General features: G+C 37.5%; 2 protein-coding genes across 4 annotated transcripts in view; both read right to left on the bottom strand.

Moving 5' to 3' along the window:
• The window catches only part of ARL6IP5 (ADP ribosylation factor like GTPase 6 interacting protein 5), an 808776-nt gene extending 800720 nt beyond the window's left edge, over positions 1-8056 (bottom strand). The window contains exon 1 of the mRNA XM_050781315.1: positions 8047-8056. The gene's annotated coding sequence lies outside the window, so the exon portion shown is untranslated. The remainder of the gene's footprint in view (positions 1-8046) is intronic.
• Positions 1-27983, bottom strand: part of TAFA1 (TAFA chemokine like family member 1) — a 547514-nt gene that overhangs the window by 224198 nt on the left and 295333 nt on the right. The gene's annotated exons all lie outside the window — the stretch shown is intronic.

Genomic DNA, 27983 nt, shown 5'->3' with positions numbered 1-27983 from the left:
CGCCTGGGTCCATACCTTTTTCCTTATGGAGACTGATAGTAAAGTAAGGCAGCTCTATGTCTTGCTTTAAATGATATAATCCATTTGAAAAGCCTTCATTAATAAAAACAACTCTTAGCATTTATGAGATGTTGGAGATTTTTATGCATGTTAGTTAATTATGAATAAATGATACTGAACTGTGCCCTGGGCAGTACTAATACCCCAACTAATGCCGTTTGTTGAGTACTCACTTTGTGCCCAGCACTGAGCCAAGGATTTATATGAATTAACCCATCTAATCTTCTCAACAAGCCTATGAAGTTAGTATTGCTAGCTCAATTTTACCGATAAAAGAATTGAAGCTTAGAGATGTTTCATATTTTGACCAGTTTCATGCTGCTAGCAAGTGGTGATCTAGTGCTTGAACCCAGATTGGTCTAACATCAAAGCTCACACTTCACTCACGTTGCATCTCCTCAGTTATACAACCATTTTTCTTCCAAGTTTTTATAAAAATGTATTTCTTATAAGTACTTTTTTACTAAAGTCTGCTAAAACTGTAAATGATAGGCCTCAAATTTCTGAAATAGTCTCCCTGTTAATATCCAAATACATCTGAGAAAGAGAGAAATTTTGTATTATTCTGTTCTCATGCTGCTAATAAAGACATACCTGAGACTGATAATTTATAAAGGAAAGAGGTTTAATGAACTCACAGTTCCACATGGCTGGCGAGGCCTCACAATCATGATGGAAGGTGAAGGGGAAGCAAGACATGTCTTACATGGTGGCAGGCATGAGAGCTTGTGCAGGGGAACTCTCCTTTACAAAACCATCACATCTTGTGAGACTTATTCACTATCACTAGAACAGCACAGGAAAGAACCACCCCCATGATTTAATTACTTCCCACTGGGTCCCTCCCACAACAAGCAGGAATTATGGGAGCTAAAATTCAAAATGAGATTTGGGTGGGGACACAGCCAAACCATTTCAGCAATCTAATCTATAATCAATAATTTGGAACTCTCTATTTAAAGATGTCCAAGCTCTGTTTTGTGGTTTTGGGTTTGTCACATGACATCTCTCAGTCCCTATTTATTTACCTTTTTCAAAGGAGGTAATAATTCTTATTTCTCAGAGCCTTAAGGATGAAATTAGATAATACTGAGAGATAAGTGTGATATTGTGTCCATCTGATAATAAGGGATTTTCAAATTCTGATTTTCTTTCCTTCTGCCATGATCATCCTTTTTACTTTATGGTGAAAAATGTATATATTCTTTCAAATATCAAGTTCTGATAATGAAATGGCCACATAGATTCTGATAACACAGTGGCTAACAGGCAGCATGGACAATGCAGGGTTTTGCAGGACAGCAGGTGTGAATTGCAAGCAAACTTCCAGGTCAACATGGCCAAGACTGATGTGAATATATGATATCTTAAATGGGAAATACCAATGAGGCACAGATATGACCAGTGAACCCAGCAATTTCCCAATGGTGCTTATTCTGTCACAGTTCCTCCCTCTCCAGGCTTAATTTCCAAAGATAATTGTCAATGACACAAACCAAAGGCTGCAGTAAACAGTCATTTAAAACAACTGAAGACACATTTGAGGTTCAAATATGTGACAAAAGGAACACTTCAAAAGTTGGTTTTGTTCAATAATAGTATCAGTAAAAAGGAAATCCAGCATTTTCTGTCAGTCTGAAAACGTTACTTCCTTGTTTGTCAAGTAAAAATAAGAAAATATGTAGCTTTAGGGAAACATTTGGGACTTAGGAGCACCATGAATTCCATGAAGTCCTAACATTTTCTTTAAATTGCCATTTGTTTGAATTCTCAGACTTTCTAATTCTATTTCAAGTCTATTTATAAATAGCTAAGATCCAAAAGTGTTTACATCTGCTGCCCTGTAATGAGCCCTTTGTGTAACAGCTTCCCAATCACAAAGGACTGATTGAGAATTTGGGATCTGGGTTCGATTCTCTGATTTATCACTAGCAAGATAAGCGACATTGGGCAGATTATCTAACCTCACTCAAATCCTAGCTTTCTCACTTAAAAAGGGGGCTTAGAAGAGCCTCTGGGATTCTTATAGAGTTACGGGAACTGAATAAGCTTATGAAGAATTGAATACATGCTGGCTATTATGATTAACACAACTGTGGGTCTTAAAATCCTAACTGGTTTACCTCAAAGCCCACAGCCATTTCAGCTCCTAGAGGGGAATTTTCTAGTTTGTTCCAAAGTTTACTCTGATTTTACAGAAAATGAGGCCTAAGTAAAAAGAGGTTAATTGACATGCCTATGTAACATAGCCAGAACATAGACTAAAATAGTTGCACAATTAATAGAGTGATAAACATACTCACTATCATGATAGTAGACACAAACATGCACTGAGCATTTATCTCATGCCAGGCACTGCTCTAAAATCTCCACATGTTGCCTAATTGAATCATCACAACAGTCTGAAATGTAGATACTATTATCACCCTTAGTTTGCAGATGAGAAAGAGATTGAATAACTAGCACAAAGGTCACATAATTAGTATTTGGGAGGCTAATTAAACCCAGATCTTGTGGCTCTTAACTCAGGCTCCTAACCACATTGCTGTACAGGGAAATATATGTGTTCAACTTAATCTTCTGGTACAAATGATGACATTGATGTCTTGGTGCTGTTAAATAATTATTCTAGGGTCACACATCTAGTAAGGAACAAACAGACACTTTAGTTCAGACCACTTCTTCTATTGCAATGATTTCCAAACTTCTGGGATTTTTGTGAATAAAGTTAATGAGAGGGACAGACACACTCTTGACTGGTGTCAGCTTGGAGCAGATCTGGCAGTAGACCATGATGCCCTTCTGCTGAATACAAACAATTTCATAGAATACCCACCCACATTAGACAAGGCCACTCTGTGACTGTGATAAAGACTGGCAAAATGAGACAACTTTCTAACTACGTCTGAGCATAGACCATAACACAGACACGAGCTAAACTACAAAAGGGACCAAACCATCCCTTTCCTGCCTAAAGAGTGACTGTTATTTCTTTGCTAATTACTGCTTTAGCTCCATTTCATTTCTCCCACCTACTTATAAAAATAAGATACCCAGTCTAGAATTATTTCTACAAGTTGGTGCAAAAGTAATTGCAGTTTTGCCATTTTAGTGGGGGATGGGCACATGATTTAGGTTTAATTCTTAGCCTCCCAAGTACTAATTATGTGACCTTTGTGTTTTACAGTGGCAACAAATGCAATCATTTTTGCACCAACCGAATACTTTGAGAGCACTCAATTCAGGGCAAAACCATGAAACCTCTCCAAATTATGTCACAAGCCAAATCCCACAACAAATCCTTCCCTACATGCCTTCTGTGACTCCTTGCACTTCCAAGGTGTGCTCCCTCCCCTTCTGTTACAAGCAAGAAATTCAACATTTATTGACTACAAGTGTATTCCTAGTATACTTCGGTGCTTTTTGGCTGTACTGGCATAGAATTTTCAAACATATTTTGTTTTATGAGAAGATGTGTATATATAAATATTTAAAATTAGCATCTAACATCTATGACCATTGCTGTTAAAAGAAAGTATATTTATTAACAAGGCTATATTTATCAACAAGGCATAGAAAAATATCATAAACAAACACAATCCACAAACTGTAGTGAATACTAATTTAGCTCTATGAAAAAAATGTCTATTTTGTCCTTATTTTTCTTAATTCATTTTGGTCTAGCAAAACCTTTGTCATGGCCTAGCACTGCCAGGAAGAAATCTGGGCTTTGGAAAATCGAAAATCGAAAGCATATACTACAATTTGGAGATGGTGGAGGCTCTTCAAGAAAAGTACAAAATAAGGTGGGAAAATTGGTATTTATGGAGAATGAAGAAAGAAATGCAATAATTTCTGGAGTCTTGGAGACATAGGTGCCCTTCTTCTGATATTTCCTTAGGCGTTTTACCAGAGACACATAGACAGATTATTCCTTATTGCTCTCTGGCTTGCCCTCCCAACCTGGAACACAACATAAAATGCTTGTGCAAGTGAGGGTTCCAACCCTAAAGTTTCATATGTTTCATAGCAAATCTGTCAGTTGCTAGCATTTGGTAACACTGCCTCATGTCATGCTGCTTCAGAGAATTATTTTTCAAGAAATGAATTCTAATGAATCCCACAGGTTAAAGGAATAAACAATATTTGTATCATTCGGTTCACTATCTGACTGTTGGCTATTTGTCCTCCTTCCCCTTCAGCTTAAAACTACCATACACATTTTAGCCTTGAAAAATCATAATTTTGATGGCTGAAATTACAGAGTTACACATACAAGGACAGTCCACTCAAAACCTTTTGGGCAGAGAATTGTCAGTCACTGACCTGTAGTTAACTCAGATGCTGTTGCTTCCTTTCCTCATAAAACTCAATGTTTTATTTGGTTTGGTTTGGTTTCTAATTCCCCTTCAGCCTTCCTTTACATTTGCGTTGGCTCCTCTTTCCTGACTCTTCAACCTGTTCCCTAGTTCTGGCCACGTGAATCTATTCATTTCAGTGAATTTTACACAGCTGGGTAGGCCTGCAGGTGGCAGCTAATGTATTGTACAGGTGGCTGCATAAATCCTGATTCATTTCAGCTGGAGGAGGTAATGTTCTCCCTGGAATATGTTTAGTTCACCTGGGCCTAGGGCAGACAGTCCTGGTCATACTGAAGCCAGTGTTTAGGGTGAGATGATATGTGGCAAAATCACATTAGGATTTTATGTAAGCTTTATTTTTCAAAACATCTTTTAAGATAAGCCATGGCTTATTGACCACAACTGGTCCTGATTTTCCTTGGCATAGTGATACTGTGTGCTATAGTGGGAGTGTCCTGGTCCTCAGAGAAAGACTTTTTTTTTTTTCTTTTTTTTTTTTTTTGAGACAGAGTCTTGCTCTGTCCCCCAGGCTGGAGTGTAGTGGTGTGATCTTTGCTCACTGCAACCTCTGCCTCCAAGGTTCAAGAGATTCTCCTATCTCAGCCTCCTGAGTAGCTAGGATTATGGGCATACACCACCACGCCTGGCTAATTTTTGTATTTTTAGTAGAAATGGGATTTCACCCTGTTGGCCAGGCTGGTCTTGAATTCCTGAGCTCAAGTGATCCACCTGCCTCAGCCTCCCAAAGTGCTGGGATTACAGGCATGAGTGCTCGCCCCCTGACTATTACCATCTTTAAGGGACCTTGTAGCAGCCAACTCCTGAGCTCAGGCCATCCTCCCACCTTGGCCTCCCAAAGTGCTGGGATTACAGGCATGAGCCACTGTGCCTGGCCACAGAGAAAGAATTTTAACACTTGTCTGAACTTGGTTGGGCAAGACATGTAACTTCTCCAAAATTTGGTCTCCTAATAAAGTGGATACAACTGCACTGACGTCTTAGGATTGTGAGAATTAACTGACATAATTGAGTCTCTGGCTTCCTTAGGTGAAGATGTGTCTTCCTAAAGGTATATGATGATTTTGAGGGGAATAAAAAGTCAAGGGCACAAACCCAGCAAATCTTAGAGAAGCATTAATTTTACTTAAGGATTGAGCTTTAAATAATTTAATGAGTATGTTAAAATACTATTTTTATGTCAAAATAATTATGGAGCTTGAAGCAAAATATGTATGCTTTCTTTAAAGATATCTATAATACAAGATTAGAGAAAATTTGTACTTGTATATGTAATTTTAGCTTATGGCCCCAGGCCCAGGAAATTAGAAAATTAGCCTCCTCTGCCATTAGGCCTAGTTTGGTTTAAAATTTAAATATGTAAAATTCTTTTGTATTTATAAATTTCACAGTAAGGTTTTGGCATAATCTTAGTGTACATGTAGCTGTGGGAAAAAAACTCTTTGTCTTTGGGAATGGATAGAGCTGAAATGCATGGGAACTTCTTTTAAAGTGGAAATATAATTTTTATGAATGATATTAATGGAAGAGAGAAGGAAGTGACTATTCATATTTTGGCCCTTTTCAGGAAACCTTGGAGATTTCAGTTGACTGTTTCCTTTAAAATGGCAGACTATCATCCTCCTGTGGTTTTCATTGCTTCAAAGTCCAGATGGAGACTGAAGTGGGCTGGCAGAGCTAATAAAACTTAGAGAGCAAGGTGGGAGGAGGTGATGGGGATGGATGAAGGTAGGGAGAGGAGGGACATGGTCAGGAAAAGAGGATGGGAGATCAATGGTGGCTTCCTGTTAGCCAAATACTTAGCAGGCACCCAGCATGCAGCTTCCTGAAAAGTCCTAGCATTTTAAGTTTCAGACTTATTTTATTATTATATGCCATTTTCACCTAATGACACTTAGAGAAGTCAAAGCTGAAAAAGAAAGGTCTTGAGTATTTGGTTCTTACATATTTACAATTTCATTTATTTATTAACTTACTTCCCTCTTTCCTTCTCTCCAACATCAAAGGAAATATTAATTAAAGACACTCCAGAGAAGATGGCAATACTAATAGCTAATTTATTGAGCCTTAAATATGGCATACAGGCTTATTAAATGTTATGACTAAGCTATTGAAGTAGGAGCTACGATTATCCCCATTTTATGGGCATGACCAAGAGGGGTAATAATAATAGCAGCTAATGTTACAGAGGGTTTCCCATGTGCCAGGCAATGTTCTCCTTGCTTTTGTATATTAGACTACATCCACATCACAATAATTCCAGGAAGCAGGCCATATTTATCCCCTATTCGAGAGAAAAAGATACTCAAGTAAAGAGAGATTAATTGACTTGGCATAACATAGTTGGCAAGAGGTAGATCAGAGATTTCAACCCTGACAGTCCAGCCTTGAAGTCCATTCTGTAATATAGTCTGTGTGGCCCCCAATGTCGAAGAAAAGTGGAAACTTTACTCTGTTCTGCTGGAGGAGATATTAGGGCTGGACTTTGCCCAGCGCCTCCTTAGAACCTTCTTACTTTGTCTCATTGGGAAGAGGGAGCCTATCTGACTGCAGACCCAGTGAGAAGGAGGTAAGCAGGAGCACTGCTTTGGCTCCCTCTAGGGTAGAGCCTGTTCTCAGGGTGCATGCTTTCTCAAGTTCCTGCCTTGTGACACAATCTAGAGTTTGAGGTTAGAGTAAGAAGAATCTTTAGAACATGGTTTTCATCAGAAAACTGGCTACAGAGGTGACAGAAGAGCTTTGAAGCCAAAAAAGAGATGAGTATTAGCAGTAACAGGGAGCCACCTCTGGCCCTGGGTCAGAGGGAGAGCCCAGGTAGGTAGGTTTACTGGAACTAAGTACCAGAGTCCAACAGTAGAAGGTGGAATCATGATAGGCCTTTCTGCCAGGATCTGGAACCAAGGAGGAGATAGGCTTGCTGCAGACAACATGGCAGAGCAGAGAGGGAAAAACACTCCTGCTTCTCCTTATCCCCCATCAGTACAGCCCATTGGCTAGACCCAGCTGGCACAATAGCCTGGGAAGTGCAGTCTGCAGTGGACAGCCTCTCATTGCCCAGAGCAGAGCAGGGCAAGGATGATGAGTGTATTTGAAAGCATGATGACTCAGGACGCACCCCTGCATCCATTCAACTTGGAGAGGAAGATACAAAGAAGCTAGGCTGTGGCCACAAACCAAAGCCTTGTTCTCAAACTGCTTTACCAGTAACAAAGCCAAAATGTTATTTTAATCTTCATTTTTAAAACATATATCATCTCTCAATTGACTTGGATTTTACTGGAAAAAGAGAAAGGGCTTGATAAGTAGTATATTCTACCCTCACCTCAAATGGTGAAACTTAAGGTTAAGTGTAAATATTTATGTGTGTGTATATATATAGGTATGTATATATGTACACACACTGTATATTTACTCAAACTGCACATAAAATATTCAGGTAAAATTATCATTTTAGAAGTAACACCGTTTTAGTAGTATTCTCATCACTTGCTTTATCAAAGCTATCAAGCATTCTAGTGTTACTATGAAAATAACTAATTATTTTTATGATAATGAAGAATTTAAATAGCTCAGTAGGATAAAGTAGATTCAAACCATGGCTTAGTTTCCCCCATCTTTGGAATACTAAACTGGAGTAAAGGATTTAATGCTTCTAATACGAAAACATGTCTTTTAAACTCTTTTTTTTTTTTTTTTTTTTTGAGATGGAGTCTCTCTCTGTCGCCCAGGCTGGAGTGCAATGGCACAATCTCCACTCACTGCAAGCTCTGCCTCCCGGGTTCACGCCATTCTCCTGCCTCAGCCTGCGGTGCAGCTGAGACTACAGGCGGCCACCACCACTCCCGGCTAATTTTTGTATTTTTTAGTAGAGACGGGGTTTCACCATATTAGCCAGGATGGTCTCGATCTCCTGACCTCGTGATCTGCCTGTCTCGGCCTCCCAAAGTGCTGGGATTACAGGCGTGAGCCACCGCGCCCGGCCCATGTCTTTTAAACTTTAAAGAAAAAAAGATATTTCTCAATCCATTTTGAGCATTATGAATTTATTTTGGGATGCGGATATGTAAAAGTGATTTTTACCTAAGGGACAAAGCCAAGAATGAATTTAACTTAATCAAAGTCCTAAGTGGTAACAATGGCACACAACAGCAATGCATATCCATGTGACAACCCTGGACAAAACTTGAGCAATAAGCCATTCAAGCAGGGTTTCTCAGCTTTGCAGTATTGATATTTTGGACCCAATAATTATTGTTGGGGACGAAGATTGCTCTGTATAATGTAGGATAAATCCCTGGCTTCTACCCACTAGATACCACTAAGCCTCTTCCCTGCCATCCCCCACCAAGCATCAGTCATGACAAACATGTCTCTGCTATTGTCAAATGTCCCTGGGGTGGGGGAATGATGAAGGAAGGGGGAAAAATAGCACCTGGTTGAGAATGCTGTTCTAGAGATTTACGTTTCTCACTTACATTATCCTTGGTTGTGACTGTTCTCTATTTTTATTGAAGTAATTCAAATTTTAGCTTTAAACACCACACACACTGAACTGTATTCTACTAGTGTAGAAGTAATATCCAAGGATCAAATCTCTTTGTGGGATTAAATATTTTTATAACTATCTCTTTTATGTCCTTAAGGTGAACCAAATTATAGTCTTAATATGCCAAATAGGACCCAAGATACCTCAAGTACATTGTGAAATGAATATATTTGCTGAGGACAGTAAAGGAGGAGGAGAAAGAATCATTTCTAAATAAAATGCTGTCTTCTGAGATATCTGCATTAAGGTAATTGTTTTAAAAATGGACGTTTATTGGTGTTATGAATTCTGTTTCTAGTTATGAATTTAACTATTGGGATCCATTTCTTTTATTAGTAGGTATATTACGTAGTGTATTTTTACTGAGAAGGACATCATTCAGAGGGCTTAAGTTCAATTATTTTTTTAGGTAAATAAGCCTACTTAGAACAGATTACTTTAAAATCTTTTAAGTAATCATAAGGAAAGAACTAGTTTCATGTTTTCATGTAATACAACTTTCTCAAACAGTTTAAGAAAGAGATTTATCCTCTTCTATCACCTGTAATAAACACTGGAAACAAAGTAAATTAAACACTCAAAGAAGAAAACCATAACAAGAAATCAAAACAATTTAAGATTGGATGGATGGCCAGGAGAGCTGAATTCTGGTCAAGACTGTAGGAATGCACTGCAGTGCAACCTAAGCTTTGTTATTTCTGTGGGTTTCCATTCCTCAGCAGAAAGACATTCAAGCTTGGTGACTTTAAATATCCCTTATACCTGAAGGATCTATGATTCTATTAATAAATGTCTGTCTAACATATTACTCTCCTTTAGACTTAGGGCCTTCCAATTTCTACATATAATGACTTCAAGGATATTCAAATTCTTTCCATAAAACTCAATCATCAAAGAGGCCATCCTTGATAGCCAGGAGAGGGAGATGCATACAGTGCATCCAATCCCTTAAGCCGAAGTGTGTCACCATTAGAAGGACACAATTTGCCTTGGTATTGGTGGTCTCATCACCAGAGAGCTAAATAAGTCTTAGTGTGTGTGTGTGTCTGTGCATGTATTTAAATTTCTATCTTACTGACAAACTGGTTGGCAATACATGTACTATAAAACTAACATAACATTAGAATTCTATTAGAATGAATATTTCATTCATCTATATTCTCAACTCAAGGTGGCTTCAGGTGCATGTGACCAATGCAATTGCAAAGGAGCCCAGGCTTAGTGTTCAATGTTCAGTAGTCATCATGTTTAAATTATTAGGGTTTTATCATAGTTTCTGTTTTGTAAGTGAAGTTTGATGAGACAATGGAGCATGTGTCAAGGGCTTAGAACCTTGGCTCACACATGGTCTTGTCTCATATCTCCTGCAGATTTTGATAGGCTACAAATCTGCCATGACGCCTTGAATAAAACCTACCTGGGATGGGTCCTTGGCCATCTGCTTCCACACACATGGTTCCCTGGATCCCTGTCAGCCTCCCCACCTCTGCCTCACTCAGCAGCTAGTGCCTCCTCCAACTCACTGGTGCCACATTGGTCTCTTCCTCTCTGTTCCTGCTCAATGACTGCTGCTACCCTCTGGGGATCAGAGCACAGGAAGGGTTTGGGATGGGAGTGTGTACCTACATTGTTTTGGGGTGGGGCACAGCCAGGGTCATCCCTGTTTCCAGCTGGCAGCACCACAGTGAGTTTGGCAGGTGACTTGGTCACCCCTGATTCTGGTACCAAACACACTGCAAACCTTTGGATTTGAGTCCTGCGGGAAGGGTAATTTACAGGCTCCCAGGCACTTGTTCACGTCTGTACTTATCAGCAAGTGTCTCTAAAACCTGGACAAGTACAACATTAAATAATAAATAAAAACAGCAAATATAAAACCCACAACATATCCAGAAGAGAGAGAGAGACTACAGAAGAAAGAATGAAGTTTTAATTTTAGTAACTTTAATGGTACTTCCCCCCTACTTTTTGAATAAAAGCTCCCCATTTTCATTTTGTGCTGGGCCCATGAATTATGTAGGTGGTCCTGTAATCAATAATTATTGAGCATCTGGCATATTCCAGGGACCATGCTAGGTACAGGGGACCCGACAGTGAGCAAAACAAAGCACACTTAAGCCAGCAGGGAGTTTTCAATGATTTCATCATGACCATCCTGCCTTCCATCCCTGAGATTCTGTCAAGACTCTTTTTAAAGGCATTTCCTATACACTGATGGGAAATTAGCAAAATCATTTATGATAGCATGATTTGCTAGCTTATCAAGTCTTTTAGTTTCCATCCCTGGGTATCCCTCCCAATGGCAGGTCTATATGTCCTCTCATTGGTGATCTCAGGAGTGGCCATATGACTTTCTTTGACCAATGGAATGTGAGTGGAAGTGTTGTGTGTCACTTTCTGATAGGCATTTTAAGAGCCAGCACATAGCTCACCAGCTCTCTTTACCTTCTGTTACAGTGGCTGGAAATGTTCTATATGAAAGTTGGTTCTTTAGCCTTAGATTTAGGAGGGAAGGCAACATGGAGAAAAGCTACAATTGACATATAGCCTAAGTAAGATGGTTGTGGCAACTTGGTTGTGGCAAATGACTGAGATAGGAGTTGTTTGTTAATGCAGCATAGTCTAATTGTTCTCACTAAGCCACCAATTGATGACCTTTCTCTTGAAGAAAGGGGTCTCTGTTAAATCTTCGGAAATTTGGTCTGAAAGGCAGGACATGTAAACACATAATATCCATCATTATATTCAGAAAACAACAATCTTTTAAATGATACATTGGAACTATTTTTCCTAATACTCAATTTCCATTCCCTTCCACAACTCATTGCCAAATTATTGAGTCTTTAATTAATATGTATTTAGTTTGACTTACTTTTTGTGTTATCTGTACCAGCTATTTAAAATATTAAGTTAGTTCTAAGTCACTCATACACTGCTATCAGAAAAATGAATGAATGCAATTCATTGCATTGAAAAAAAGAGAGTGAGAAATAATGGAGGCATTGGGCTATTTTTGTCATTAATCAAAACACTTTAGAAACATTCATTCATTATGCTGTCTCTACTTTTTCTCCATATCTTAGTAAAGTAGATGAGAAAGTAACCAAATCCACTGAATTCAAATATTGACACATAGTTTAACTTCACCAACTCATTCAACACCTATTTATTGAGACCTACTATGTGCCAGACACTGTTGCAGGCATGAATCCCCTGGTACCTAGTATGGCATCAGGCATGCACAAAGTGGTCAATAAATACTTGTTATAAAAATGGGAATTTAATGAATTCAGTATTTACTCAAACCACCTCATAAAAACTGTAAGTTTTTATTATGTTTTCTGGACCCATTACTTTTCTTTGTCTGAAAGGAGATGCCAAGAAAAAAGAGAGAAAAAGCCCAGACCACTGCAAGTTAGCACCTAAAAGGCAGAACATTATGAAAAGTCCAAACAACATTACAAACACATTATTCTGCAGAAGATTTAAATCTAAAGCTACATGAAACTGTATTGGTTAAGAATGACTTCTATTTCCTTTTCTACCTGAGGGTACCTCCTGAGGTATTTTAGGACAGGTAAATTTTCCAAGTCACTCTAAATTTATTTAACCAGTTTGTTCATTTCTAAGGGAAGGAGTCCTCCCCAGTGGGGAGAACCTCCTCCTCACTCCCTGGGTATTATTCAGTTTTGTCAACTTCAAAACTCAGGCAGTAAGAAATGAACATTTGAAACAAACCATTTCATTACGTGCATTCATACAGTTATGGAAAAAACATTCTTTACTCAGCTTAGGCTAGTGAATCCCTCATTTAATTACAACTGGAAAGGTTAGAAACTTTTTATCGTGCACACATATTCTCTGGGAATTATCTAGCTCTGAAATACAATTAATCACCCTCTGTCATGCTTTCATTATATGCAGGGCCCTCCAGAGCCATTGCTTTCTTCTTTCTTCATTCATATTCCTCTGACCTTCCTCCTCATAGACCTCAGGTGAATTTCATCGACTGCTCAGAAATGACTGGATATTGTTAAACCCATTTGTCAACCACATTATCAGCTCACAAATACGAGATCTCTGCATATGTTTAGCCTTTTCCATATATAGCAGCCCAAGTATTAACATGGAAGGCATCTGTCAATGTTGACGAAAATTAAATTTCAAAACTACTGTAAATAATAAAGCAGTCATATAAAGATTATTTCTCTGGAGCATAAGCTACTAGTAAACACAATTTGCATATTGTGCTTACAGCTGTTTCAACATGAGATGTTTGTTGTGCTTGATTAAAATGATTTGATTTGTCAGATTCTAGGATAGTCAAAAGTCTGTATGAAGAACTATGTAAGGAAGTTTAGTGACATTTTTGATTTTTAAAGCTAGGCACATACGGCATAGGAGGAATAAAGTGAACTGAGTAATATATCTTCAGGAGAATTATTAGGGTGTGAAGGTGGGGAAATTCACCATTAGCTCAATTCCAAAACTATTTCTCTGCCCCAGCAGAGCCATTAACACTTTCCATGCATAACTTAATGGAAGTAGAATGGCCATTCCCAAAGCAAGCTGAGAGGACATGAGGTCCTTCCACACCAACAACTGAACGTGACAGAATCAAGCATGTACTTGGTAACTAAGCATATCTCGGACAAGTTTTCTGTGGAATTGATTTAACTGGAAAATTCTTTAACTTTCTTTTTTTGTCCATATCCAGTCAGAAAGCATAAAATCTAATTGCTCAGTGGGACTGGAAAAGGGCATGTGAATTGGCATTCTCTCTTCCAGGAAGAGAAGAGCTAACCTTTCTTAGAAAAATGGTTAGGGCCTCTGTTTCTTTATGATTTCCACAGGAGAATACTCCATGAACCTTTACTTATTGAAGTTCTCTTTAACAGAGAAGAAAGTCTTTATTTTGTGTCTAATTGATGATTTTCTTAATATATTTTCTTTTTCTCTCAGTGTTATATAGTGATATGTACTCATATATAATATTTATAAGAATATATCAATATGTGTACAAATATCTTGTGACCTAAGAATAACTATGGTAAGTCAATCTTTAGCTAACTTTCTCAAACTATGGACCTGAACATTCCTTTAAACAGAATTTGTGATCTTTTTAGTCCTGAAGCTCCTCCTGTTTCATTAAGATGGGGAAGCTGGGCGGAGCATCTCTTATCACAGGTTATATATTTAAAAAGAATGTTTAAGGTTTCAAATATAAAAGCACTTGCTAAATGCACTTACAAATGAAGCACTAGTATCAGTGAAAAGGCAACTTATTCATTGACTAGTAGCCATCACAAATCGTGATCTTGTGTATGTACAGACACAAATATGTGTACTATATAGTAATACTTTATCAAAAAGCAATCCCATCAGAAGAAAAATTTGTCAATCATTTTTATCTTATCTAATGATGTATCTTTGACAACAATCTGTGGAACACAGCAGGAGAATCTGTGTGTAGGGAACAGAGGAAGTGACAGGAATGATTATGTGTTGGTGGCTTGACTTTGCTGTAACTCTGTAGCAAAGTGGCAGATATTAATTCCCTTTATGAATAAGTCTCCAAATAAAGCTCAGTTCTGAACATACGATTAACCCTATGGACAGGAGCAGGTGTTCCTATTTGAATTTTATTTTTGAAAAAGTACACTTGCCTACTAATTCACAGGTCAACTATCGCTACCTAATCGGACCAGGTGTTCAATACAAAGGGTAGTTTCCTCCTAAAGGTTTTTCATAGACTACCATAGGTAAAACAACAGCCAAACACTAACTGAACAAAATCCTAAAGCCTAGCCAAATAAACAAGAATGATGGGAGCCATCTTAATCCTATTCAAGGGTGTACTTAGATGTTTACCTTTAGGCAGAATAATGGAGTGAAAATTGTTGCTTGGAATAATGCTGAAAAAAAAGGATTCTTTTTTACAGTTCTACTTATTTTATAATCAAACATGTAAGGGATATTTGATATCTGCAGGCTAATATTCATACACACTTCTTAAAATAAAATTAAAATACACATTTCTCCACTTCTAGCTTCTATGGAAATCGACTTTAACTCCAGGGCCTGAGAATGAGGCAAGGGCTATCAAAATAATTCAAGTTCCAGTCATAGTGATTGATTTAGGCAAACAACACAAGTCCATCCAGTTAGGGCCAAAGAGAGTGAGGATTAGGGCTTTTCTTTTCTGTACTCTTTTCAGAGAGGTGCATACCATTGTCCAGGCGTACACTGCAGAAGGACAATACATCTGAGGGGATACAATTCATATTGATACATCTTCAATATTTTGACTTTTTTCTTATTTTATCAGAACTTTGTCAACTCCAGCATACATGGTTTCCATATTTATTTGAACAATTTTGGGGAGACAGATGATGCTAAAACGTCTTGTTCTAAGAAAATTGGCACATTTGGACAATTTTCAAACAAATGAATGTAAAGACTGTTCTTCTACAAGTTATATGCAGATCATTATGCTTGGACATGGGATAGACAAGTTTAAGAATCAAGAACGTACCTATCTAGCATCTAGCATGACAAAAAAATAGCCTATGATTTGAAGCAAGGAGTTTAAATAGATAGGTTTTAGAATGCAAGACAATGCTACACTTTCAAAACTATTTGCTTTCAAATGTAATTGTTTACTGTTAATTTGGTATGATGTTTTAAGCAACATTAATGTTATAAACAACATGATGAGAAATATAGTTTGGCTCTGTGTCCCCACCCAAATCTCATCTTGTAGCTCCCAGATTTCCCATGTGTTATGGGAGGACCCAGTGGGAAATGATTGAAACATGGGATCAGGTCTTTCCCATTCTGTTCTCATGATAGTGTATGGGTCTCACGAGATCTGAAGATTTTATAAATTGGAGTCTCCCTGCACAAGCTCTCTTTTTTGCCTGCTGCCATCCATGTAAGATGTGACTTGCTCCTTTTTTGTATTCCACCATAATTGTGAGACTTCCACAGCCATGTGGAACTGTAAGTCCAATTAAAACTCTTTCTTATGTAAATTGCATAGTCTCAGGTATGTCTTTATCAGCAGCATGAAAATGGACTAATACAATAAATTGGTACCATGAATGGGGTGCTGATGAAAAGATACCTGAAAATGTGGAAGTGACTTTGGAAATGGTTAAGAGGCAGAGGTTGCAACAGTTTGGAGGTCTCAGAATAAGACGGGAAAATGTGGGAAACTTTGGAACTTCCTAGAGACTTGCTGATGGCTTTGCCCAAAATGCTGATAGTGATAAGGACAATAAAGTGCAGACTGAAGTGGTATCAGATGGAGATAAAGAACTTGTTGGGAACTGAAGATGACTCTTGCTATGTTTTAGCAAAGAAACTGGTAGCATTTTGTCCCTGCCCTAGAGATCTGTAGAACTTTGAACTTGAAAGAGATGATTTAGGGTATCTGATGGAAAAAATTTCTAAGCAGCAAAGCATTCAAGAGGTGACTTGGGTGCCATTACAGGCATTCAGTTTTATAAGGGAAGCAGATCATAAAAGTTCAGAAAATTTACAGTCTGACAATGTGATAGAAAAGAAAATCCCATTTTCTGAGGAGAAATCCAAGCCTGCTGGAGAATTTTGCATAAGTAATGAGGAGCTGAATGTTAATCCTTAAGACAATGAGAAGAATGTCTCCAGGGCAGCCCCTCCTATCACAGACCCAAAGGCCTAGGAGGAAAAAGTGGTTTCGGTGGGCTGCGCCCAGGATTCCCGTGCTGTGTGCAGCCTAGGGACTTGATGCCCTGCATCATAGCTGCTTTAGCCATGGCTGAAAGGGGCCAATGTAGAGCTCAGGCTGTGGCTTCAGAGGGTGGAAGCTGCAAGCCTTGGCAGCTTCCACATGGTGTTGAGCATGTCAGGACACAGAAGTCAAGAACTGGTGTTTGGGAACCTCCACCTAGATTTCAGATATATGGAAATGCCTGGATGCCTAGGCAAAAGTTTACTGCAGGGGCAGGCCCCTCATGGAGAACCTCTGCTAGGTAGTGTAGAAGGCAAATGTAGGGTCACAGCCTCACACAGAGTCCCTACTGGGGCACTCCTAGTGGAACTGTGAGAAGAAGACCACCATCCTCCAGACCCCAGAATGGTAGATCCACCAACAGCTTGCACCTTGCACCTGAAAGAGCCACAGACACTCAATACCAGTCCCTGAAAGCAGCCAGGAGGGAGGCTATATCCTGTGAAGCCACAGGGGTGGAGCTGCCCAAGATCATGGGAACCCACTTCTTGCATCAGTGTGACCTGGATGTGAGACATGGAATCAAAGGAGATCATTTTGGAGCTTTAATATTTGACTGCCCTGCTGGATTTTGGACTTGCATGGGTCCTATAGCCCATTTGTTTTGGCCAATTTCTCCCATTTGGAATGGTTGTATTTATCCAATGCCTGTACCCTCATTGTATCTAGAAAGTAACTATCTTGTTTTTGATTTTACAGGTTCATAGGTGGAAGAGAGTTGCCTTGTTTCAGGTAAGACTTCGGACTATGGACTTTTGAGTTAATGCTGAAATGAACCGAGACTTTGGGAGACTGCTGGGAAGGCATGATTGGTTTTGAAATGTGAAGATATGAAATTTGGGAGGAGCCAGGGGCAGAATGATATGGTTTGGCTCTGTGTCACCATCCAAATCTCATCTTGTAGCTCCCATAATTCCCATGTTTTATGGGAGGGACCCAGTGGGACATGATTGAATCATGGCAGTGGGGAGTGGGTCTTTCCTGTGCTGTTCTCTTGATAGTGAATGGATCTCATGAGATCTGATGGTTTTAAAAATGGGAGTCTCCCTGCACAAGCTCTCTTTTTGCCTGCCACCATCCATGTAAGATGTTATTTGATCCTCCTTGCCTTCCACCATGATTGTGAGGCCTCCCCAGCCATGTGGAACTGTAAGTCCAATTAAACCTCTTTCTTTTTAAATTGCCCAGTCTTGGGTATGTCTTTATCAGCAGCATGAAAATCGACTAATATAATGAGCAAACAAAATTTAGCATACATAAACACTTGACAGCACTGAAAAAATAAATTCTCTTAATAAAAATGAAGCGATGTTTTAAAAACCGTACAATTGAAGCTAAATAAACTTCACTATCTTTTAGCATTGACATTGGCTTCTCCAGAATAGAAAGGATTAGACTCATTTCAAATATAAACAGCATGATTATGTTGATCATAGAAATTATCCAGAACTAAATTTTAAAATAAATTTATTTCTTCACATATTTATCATTAACATATATCACCTTTAAGATTCAAATTTATGACAGTGTTTAGATGAAATATAATTTGAAAAGTTATAATGAATATGAATATGAACTACAAATCCGAACTATTTCAACAATATAAACTATAAATTGGAAATTTACCAAGGAATATAGTCGTGTGATACTGGGGGAACATCAAGAACATGGGGAACTAAAACTTATACATAGTTTTCTTACATTTAGAACATCTCTTGTTGAAGTACTGAAATATTCATGGCAATAATTCACCAGAAAAATATTCCAAACACTTTTATTTAAAAATATTTAGGGTATACTTAACTTAGTTGATACTGGTAATTGAGAAGCCAAGACCTTTGCTTCTCAAAATTAAACAACAGCTACTTAAGATCTCCATTCCTGCTAGAAAAAATAGTGAAGTCTATGGTTTGATTATTGGTACAAGTAAGCTTTGAAAGTATCATAATTTGTTTTCCTGAAAAAAAGACAAGAAATGTTTACATAACATCTAATATATGAGTGTACTTGAATCTTAAAAATTTACATATTCTACTATATTACTTCTAACAGTATGATTTATATAATTTTGTAGAGTAGCTTATATGTTTCAATAATTATTGATAAATTAATCATAAACTAACTTTGGAAATTTCCTCAAGAAAGAGTTACCTTTTTCTAATTTGCACAAAAGTGCCATGTGGGTTGGTAGTAGTCTTTACTACTGGGGAAGCAAACTTCCTCCTTCCCACTGACATAAAAGAATATATAATCCCTGGAGCTGCTAGAACTACTATCCTGCCATATTAACACCAAGGAAGTGGAGTATGCAAATCAAGAGAGAACCTAGGTTCTGGTGACATGATTTGAGGACTACGTTGAGACCCCTTTGAAGCCATCACTCCCATCTGTTCAACTCTGTGGGGCAATACATTTACTTATATTTTAGATCAAATAGTTTAGGTGGCAGTTTCTGCCACTGTCAACAAAATCTTAAATGATACAAATCCTGAGAAAATTATTCATTCACGAATAGCTATTTCCAGCATCCAGACAGAAAAGTGCTAGTCAGGTACATCTGTATTTGGGTCTCTCAGTGTAAATATTCTGGGCTTCTTCCTATATTTATGCCCAATGGCTAATTACATGGTTTTGTTATAGGATAGACATGGGTTAAATTTTCTCTTGGCTAATTATTAGTGCTGTGGCACAAAGTTTGTGTGAGTATTAAATGAGGTAAGAGGTATAATACCTTGGTTATTGTAGGTGTTTACTAAGTGACAATAATTATTATAGCTTATGTCTTCCTTTTCCCTTCAAGGTACTAGATATCTTTGGGCATATTATAATTGATTATTATTTCACTTTTTATAATTCATTATTGTATTCAGAAAATATGCCTTGGACACCTATTGTATGCTTTGTATGTTCTAGACTAAGGATCCAGTGGTAAAGAAAATAGACAAATTATTCACTTTTACAGAGCTTTCAAGGTTGTGGGATTCAGAGTACCAGGGGTGAGGTAAACCTTGAATTAGGAAGACTTTTGGGTTCAGATATAAGTGATGAGGAAGAATTAGCAATGTGCAGATCTGTGATGAGAGCATTCCAGATCAAGGGTAAGGGTTCTGAAGCGGGAACCAGCTTGGCTTCTAGAGATGTGAAGCAACTTGTATAACAGTAACATACTGGAGAAGCAAGGTGATAAAGATTGGAGCAGTAGGAAGGAAGAAGATCATTCAAGCTGCTAGGCTAAAATATTAAATTAAGATACTATTCAAGTGAAATCAAAGCTTTCCAACCACCTGTTACTTTTAGGTGAGTGAGTGAGTGTGTGTGTTTGTGTGTATGAGATGGGACAAGCTATTCACTACTTTGTAATGGCATCTCTTTCTCTCTGTCATTGATAAGCATATGATCAAAATAAATGAGCATTATCTTCCTGATGAAATCATTTGATGAGAATGACGAATTTTCCATGCCAGTGTAAAGGAGGAGGATGATGAAAACAACCTCACTATTGTTGACTATAAAATGCATCATGTAGTTTTACATGAACAAACTAGTAAATAAGAAGCCTTTTTTTTGTGGCTCCAGTGGTGCAGTTGGCTAGCATGTATGTGGTACTTATAAGAAACTTTTGTCCCTCTGAATTGTTTGTTATAAAGGCATCAACTTACTAAGTCATCTATTCTGGGTAATAGATCTGTACAGGAGATAGCAAATTCACTAAGACAGGTAGGAGGGAGTATAGAGAAGCAACAGTAGTAGCAAAAGTATTTCTAATTTATTATAACATGAATACAAATAACTCTTTTTCATAAAACTAAAATAAAAGAGCAATAGCTTAGAGTATGACCACTCCAGGGGTGATAGCATTTTAATGAAAACAGAATGCAACATATAAAGTGAAATTTTGGATGTCAAGCAGTGTATATAAGACAATTACCTTCGGTATAAAGCCTTCAGGGGGCCTCTGAATTAATATAATATTATTGTTTATAAATCATAGGTTTTTAGCACGTGAATGCTCCATCATTTTGAGGCTCCTTTTCAAATTAGGAAGTAATATTTTCATTATGTCACCCGATTTATTACTATGCTTGGCATTTTGGGGAGTGATTACACATATTCATTCAACACTTGGCAATAGTAAAAATGAGCATTTTTTTCTTTAAAATATATAACAATTTTAGAACACTCAAGAAGGCTAAAACAGTCATATTAGAAACCAATGAGGTAACAAGGGCAATTGTGAGTCTCTTGCACGCTGATTAGCTATTTCTTATGCATCTTTACATATAACTAACCCTGACCTCAGCTCACCTACTCACATGGAGCTCACCCCTCATTAGGTCTTTCTAGTTCTTGGAACCCACCTTCTCAGGAATACTTAACTCTCCAGATGAAACTAATATGCTAAATCAAGAAAGGAGTCTGGAGTACTTTAAATCTCCAGTTTTTTCAAGTGCCTTGCCCTGTGCAGCTAAATGAAAGTAACAATCATATAGTAGAGATAAAATACAAATATTGTTTCAGAAAAAAAGTAGAGGCAAATCTCCAGTAAAATCACAAATAAGAACTGGAAAAAGCCATATATCCAGTAAGTTTGAAAAATTAACATGTCGTATTACTTATGTATGTAGTTAAGTAGCTAAGTGTTACTGATGAATGTAGATGTTACTGATCCAAATATCAGATTGCTGGATGTGTAGAATTTGGAGTTAGTCTGTATTTATATACTTGGTGATTGCTTTACCTATAAGATCACTCTAGACTGGCAATGGGATGCTACAACAAATATATTTGAACTATCTCTTTCTCATTTTGAATCCCAAGGTTGAGCAAATGATTCTTATTTAAGCTAACCAAAGAATTCCAAACTTTTGAAAAATGAGGTACAAATAAACATTCTAAGTAATGTTTTTCATCATTGTATTATAAAATGGACTTTGGTCTTAGAAAATGTGGAATGAGAAATAATAGCTAAATTTAGTGATGGTGATTAGGCACACTGCTATGTGCTAGAGCAATGTATTAAATTCTTAACACATATTATCCCAATAATACTATCATTATTCACACCTTATTGATGAAGAAACAGAAGCTAATAGTAGCTACATGGATTTCCTGAGTCATATGGTGGATCTGATATTTGACTAGTCCTTGCTAGAGCCAAAGATCATGTTCAAAACCACTACAGGTTTTAATGTTTTGAAATGTTAGTAAAAGTTAATAGAAAAGAAATGTAGGCATTTGTCAGAAAATCATCAGAAATATGAGAATTAAGCTATAATTGGTCTCGGGGGAAGCATCGGATGAGGCTGTTACAGGAATGTGGACACTCTAGAGAAAGATCCATCCCTGCTCCTGTGTAGGGGAGATTCAGCACCAAGGATAGCAACCTAGGTGGCTTACCCACAGGAGACCACAACTCAGTCCAAAGACCCAGAGACAAATGACTCTGTGGTTGGGACAGATTTTTACATAATGTAGTTCCAGAGACAAGCTTTAGCTCCTCTGAGATCTAGATCCATCCAGGGGGTGGAGGGGGAGGGGACACTCAACAGATTTGTATAAGACCAAATTGAAACTGTTCAGTCAAAATCTATTTTTGACAGCATGTAAATTTAAACACATACACAGAAACACAAACACAACTGTATATTTGAGTTTAAAAAGAATGTTTCTGAATATGTGAAAACTAAACTCAGGCAAACCCTCTAGGGTAGCATGCAAGCCTTAGATGTTTCAAAGTTAATAACAACCTGATAATTACTGTCACTTAATTAAATTTTTGCAAGGTCAAACCCAAAGAGAGACGTGTTATTTCCCCTTAGACACTTATCCCACTGGATAAACATCCCACCCAGTAAAGAGGAGATACAAAGCTATACTGTAATAAAAGTTAAAAGAAATACAACTACCTGGATAAAGACCATGAAGGTCACACACTAGACAATTATCAGGTAGCATTTAACCAACTCTAGTATTCTCCTAACACCTGGTCTTCCTTTTGGAATCTGAAGCTCCCTTGTTTGTATTTTCTCTGCAATAACAGTTTCAAATATCTAGCCCTTGCGTGAAGTCATGGTTTTGTATTTTTTCCTCCTCTCTGTTTTCAATCACCAAAGCATTTTCATTAGTAACTTATTCCAATTCATTGTTTTCAAACATTTTAAATCTATGCCTTACCACACAAGGTATTATTCTAGGTGCTGTATTTGCCCATGTAATACTTACAGCTGCCTTGTAGTGTTATTATTTCCATTTTATATGAAGAAAATGAGGTGTGGAGTCACCACATAATGTGCCATAGTTCACACAGCTAGGAAGCGGTGGAGCAGGGTGTGAACCAGATTTTTGGCTCTTAAGTTTTTGTCCTTAACAACTTCACTGATGGCTCTCAATATTCATATTACATATCCTCTTCCCTTGGTGATACTTGAAAACCCACTAGAGGCATAAGGCACTTTCTTTCCATCCCCTCACCCCCAACCCACTGGAGAATCTTTTAATTATTTACTCTAGCTAAGAAATTTATTAGTGTATCCCTACAATTCTCAGAGATCTAAAGAGATCTAAAGTGATTACTACTCTAGAAAATTACATTTCAAGGAATTCTCCCTTACCCTAAGCCTTTATAGGTTGAATTGTGTCTCCCCAAAGATATATTGAAGTCCTAACCCCTAGTACTTACACATATATATATATATGAAATAGTTTTATTAAAGATATAATCATATTAAGATGAGGTCATTAGAGTGAGCTGTAATCCAATATGACTGGTGGCTTTATAAGAAGAGAACATCAGGAAAAAAATACATGTGAAAAACACCATGTGACAACAGAGTCAGAAACTAGAGTTATGCACCTGAAAGCCAAGGAATAATGAGGATTGGTGAAGCTAGAAAGAGACAAGGAAGGATGCTACCCAGAGACACTGCAGACACATTGATTTTAGACTTCCAGCTTCTAGAACTGAAAGAGAGTAGATTTTTGTTGTGTTAAGCCACCCAATCTGTGGTACTTAGTTTTGGCCATCCTAGGGAAAAAATACATTATTTCATATTCTATTTTTACTGCAGTTTGCAGGAGGAGAGGTAAAATGGAGCTATTCTGATAAAAAATAGCTACTATGGGGTCTACTGGGGTGACTTTTTGCCTGGCCCACTAAAACACAAACGAAAACTGAAAACACCCAACTAAACAACTATATAAACCTTCTTTGGACAACATTTGCCTTGATAACTTAACTGTTACTTCCTCTTACCAACTGACCAAATAATTAACTAGCATCAAGAAGAATTTGCTTATTTCTCCATTTTAAAACTCTGACATTGCCAAATCATTCTTTAACTTCTCTAAGTAATTAAGTATTTTTTTATTATATTTCAGTGGCTGTTTGAAAATAATAGCCTGGAACAATGGTAAAGAATTTATCTCACTTCCTGGGTACCATAGGAATGGTTATCACTTATTAGTACAACTCCTGGGAGTAAAATAACATCTGCAAACTTTATGAGCATCTCAATATCTCAAGGTGGGAGGTGGGCACAGAACATGATACAGATTCAAATCACACCCCTCATTTAGATTATTTAGAAAAATTTTCCATACTGAAAAATATAGCCATACTAGAAAGGTAAAATGATAGCCAGAAAGACCTTTTGCTAGGTTCAAATATAAAGAAAACTTTACGAAGAAAGTTTCTCACGGTGCTTACAAATTTGCTTGTATTAACCTAGGCTTTAACAAATAAAACCCTGTAGTATTTTGAATTTTGGATGGTTTCTTCTGTATGCAACCTTCTCCTTTACATTTTTTCATATTAGGCATATATCATTTAAATCACACAGCTATTGTGTATTTTCTATTTTAATATGAACAGGACAAAAATATGGTTAGAATACTTTCACATGCTTTTAGACACCTTCATTTTCCCACATTTAAATATCCAATTTCAGATTTCTATCATTTTCAAATAGCTCTGCCTTACTCTTTGTGGGTAAAACTATTCCTGTACACTTCAATTTCCACGAATGTAATGTCCACCTTTGTTAAGCAAGCACTGTATGGTGGGTGCAGTACCAATATTTGAAATTCTAGTGAGTATATTTCCAGCGTAACACAAGTAAATAAAAAGCTTTTATTTTTCTCTCTCTCTTTTTTTTTTTTTGATAAGGGAAAGGGCTGTGGTTTCCTGACTGCTTTTCAAATACATGTCAGCAAACCAGTTGCTTCGTTTAAGAAATTTGTCTCTTTGTGACATACTTTTAATCTTTCAAAAGAATTTTTATAATGAGGACAATTGGACCAAAAATCATTGTTTTGTTTCCTCTTTAGGCAGAGTAAATGGCTAATTTTTGAAGTGTTATGTTAGGGTCAACCAAAAGCTCCCCCTTTGTAAAATCTCTCTTTATCGATATTTCATCATTTGGAAGGATCTTTATATATCTATAAATTCGGTTAAAAGCAATGTGGTTCTAGAAGCCTCCTGCTAGAAGACAAATGTTTGTCCTTGACAGGGTAACATGGAAATCTAGAAATATTTATCTGTGTAGCTTTTTATACAGTAAAAGTACTTTCATTCATGACATCTCATTGATTTCTCACAATAATGCTGACAATAGAAGTGGGTCATGTTTATTGAGCATTTTTTATGTACCAGGCACCTTGACATATACTTCTTTGAAAAAAACATGTAGTCATCACAACAATCCTATGAGGTAGATTACAAATATTTTCCCCATTTAAAAAATGAGAAAACTGAGATGCAGAAGTTTAAGTAGTTTGACTAAGGTCACACAGGGACAATTAGTAGTAGAACTTACACAGAACTTGGGTATTCTGGCTCTAGAGCCCTTATTTTGAACTTCATTTTATAATTAGCCCCATTTTATCAATGCATAAACTGAGGCTTAGGGAAAATGATTTCCTCGCTGGTTTGTACAGTTAGCAAATGTCCCAGTAGGGATGAACATTCTGGTCTCCCATACTTCTGGCCAGGTGGTCTTTCCTGTAGGAGAGACTGCTTCCTGTTTCCCAGTCATCCAAAGGTGTTCAGTTAGCACCTTCTACACCAGACATTGTCCTAGATGCTGAGGATCCAACAATGGAAAAGACAAGGACTCCGTTCTCTTGGAACTGTTATGAATAACAGAACAAAGATTCAAAATTAAAAAAAGAAAGATTAACAAGGAAAGAAAAGGGCAACGGATAAGTAGCTGGGAGAGTACATTGCCATTACCAGTTATTAGCATATGAACTGTTTACTTTTCAGAGTAGCTTAGCTGTCTTTTGGAAATGTTCTATATGAAGAGATCATGATAAATTCTAATGGGAGAGACCAAAGGCATTCTCTGAGTGGGAAGTGCCATTCTGGACATGTATATGATGTTTAATACATAAGAGATGGTCAGTAAATAGTCACTGAATTTAACTGCCTTTCTTGGGAATTCTTGGAGTCTCTAAAGCAGTTAGAGGTCACTGGACTGGCCTGGAAATAAACACTCTATCTCTAGTAGTTTTATTTAATGAATTAAGATTTAATGTAATTATTACTTTGTAATGTAATTACTACTTTGGCCTTCCAAATTCCAACTACAACTATTTCTCTCTCCCTAAATGAGGGCAAAAGAAAACACCTGATCTTCTGTGGTGATTATTTTATCAAATATTTATAAAATATTTCATCATTTTATCAAAAGATAAAATAACATGATATAAAAATGAGTAATTAATCGAAAAAGAACTAGGATAAAATGAACTAAGAATAAAAAGCTGAACAAATCTTCCAATAAACTAAGAATACAAATATATACTAAGAACATAAAACTGAATAAATTTACGAAAACAAAATAGATTTCCAAAATATGTACATTCAATCAATGCTATCATTCTGAAACACAATCTTTCAACTTGGTCTAGACAGTTAAATGATGTTCTTTCTTGCTTTCCCACATAAGCACCAGTTGTCAGTCATCTGATAGACTTCTGACAGTTTTTAGAGTATTGGCTGAGTCTCCAATGCTAGTTTTTAACTCAGTTATGACCCCATTATCTTAAATAGTTCAGATGCTCTTTCTCTTTGACTTAAAAATTCCATCTTTTTCATGTTTCATTAAATATTTTTTAAATATTGTTTTTTTTAAACCATGCAAATGTATTACTTTTAGGAAAGGTGCTAAACATTTTGTTTAGTGGTTGCATGAATCTGTACATGTGATAAAATTCTATAGACCTATTGTATTTGTCTGTTCTCATATTGCTATAAAGAACTACCTGAGACTGGGTAATTTATAAAGGAAAGAGGTTTCATTGACTCACAATTCAGCATGGCTGGGGAGACCTCAAGAAACTTACAATCATGGTGGAAGGGAAGCAAGGCACCTTTTTCACAAGATGGCAGGAAGGGAAATGAATGCAGGAGGAACCAGAAAACACTTAAAAACCGTCAGATCTTATGAGAACTCACAATCTCAAGAACAGCATAGGGGAAACCGCATGCATGATTCAATTACCTCCACCTGCCCTCTCCCTTGACACATGGGGATTACGGAGATTACAATTCAAGATGAGATTTTGGGTTGAGGACACAGCCAAACCATAGAATTCTGCCCCAGCCCCTCTCAGATCTCATGTCCTCACATTTCAAAACCAATCATGCCTTCCCAACAGTCCCCCAAAGTCTTACTTCATTCCAGCATTAACCCAAAAGTCCAAGTCCAAAGCCTCATCTGAGACAAAGCAAGTCTTCCTTCCACCTAGGAACCTGTAAAATCAAAAGCCGTTTAGTTACTGCCAAGATACAATGGGGGTAGAGGCATTGGGTAAATGTTCTTGTTCCATTTTTTCTCACATTTGGCTAAGGTGAGAAATTAGCCAAAACAAAGGGGCTACAGGTTCCATGCCAGTCTGAAATCCACCTGGGTAGTCATTAAATATTAAAGGTCCAAAATGATCTCCTTTGACTCCATCTCTCACATCCAGGTCATGCTTATACAAGAGGTGGGCTCCTACAGCCTCAGGCAGCTCTGTCCCTGTGGCTTTGTAGGGTAAAGTCCCCCTCCCAGCTGCTTTCATGGGCTAGCATTGAGTACCTATGGCTTTCCCAGGTACATGGTGTAAGCTATCAGTGGATCTATCATTCTGGGGTCTAGAGGATGGTGGCCCTCTTCCCTCAGCTCCACTAAACAGTGCCCCAGTGGGAACTCTAAGCAGGGGCTCCCATCCCACATTTCCC

This window comes from Macaca thibetana, chromosome 2 (genome assembly GCF_024542745.1).
Source record: "Macaca thibetana thibetana isolate TM-01 chromosome 2, ASM2454274v1, whole genome shotgun sequence".
NCBI lineage: Eukaryota > Metazoa > Chordata > Mammalia > Primates > Cercopithecidae > Macaca > Macaca thibetana.
The sequence above is the reverse complement of the archived record's forward strand: the minus strand, read 5'-3'. Positions and strand labels throughout refer to the sequence as shown.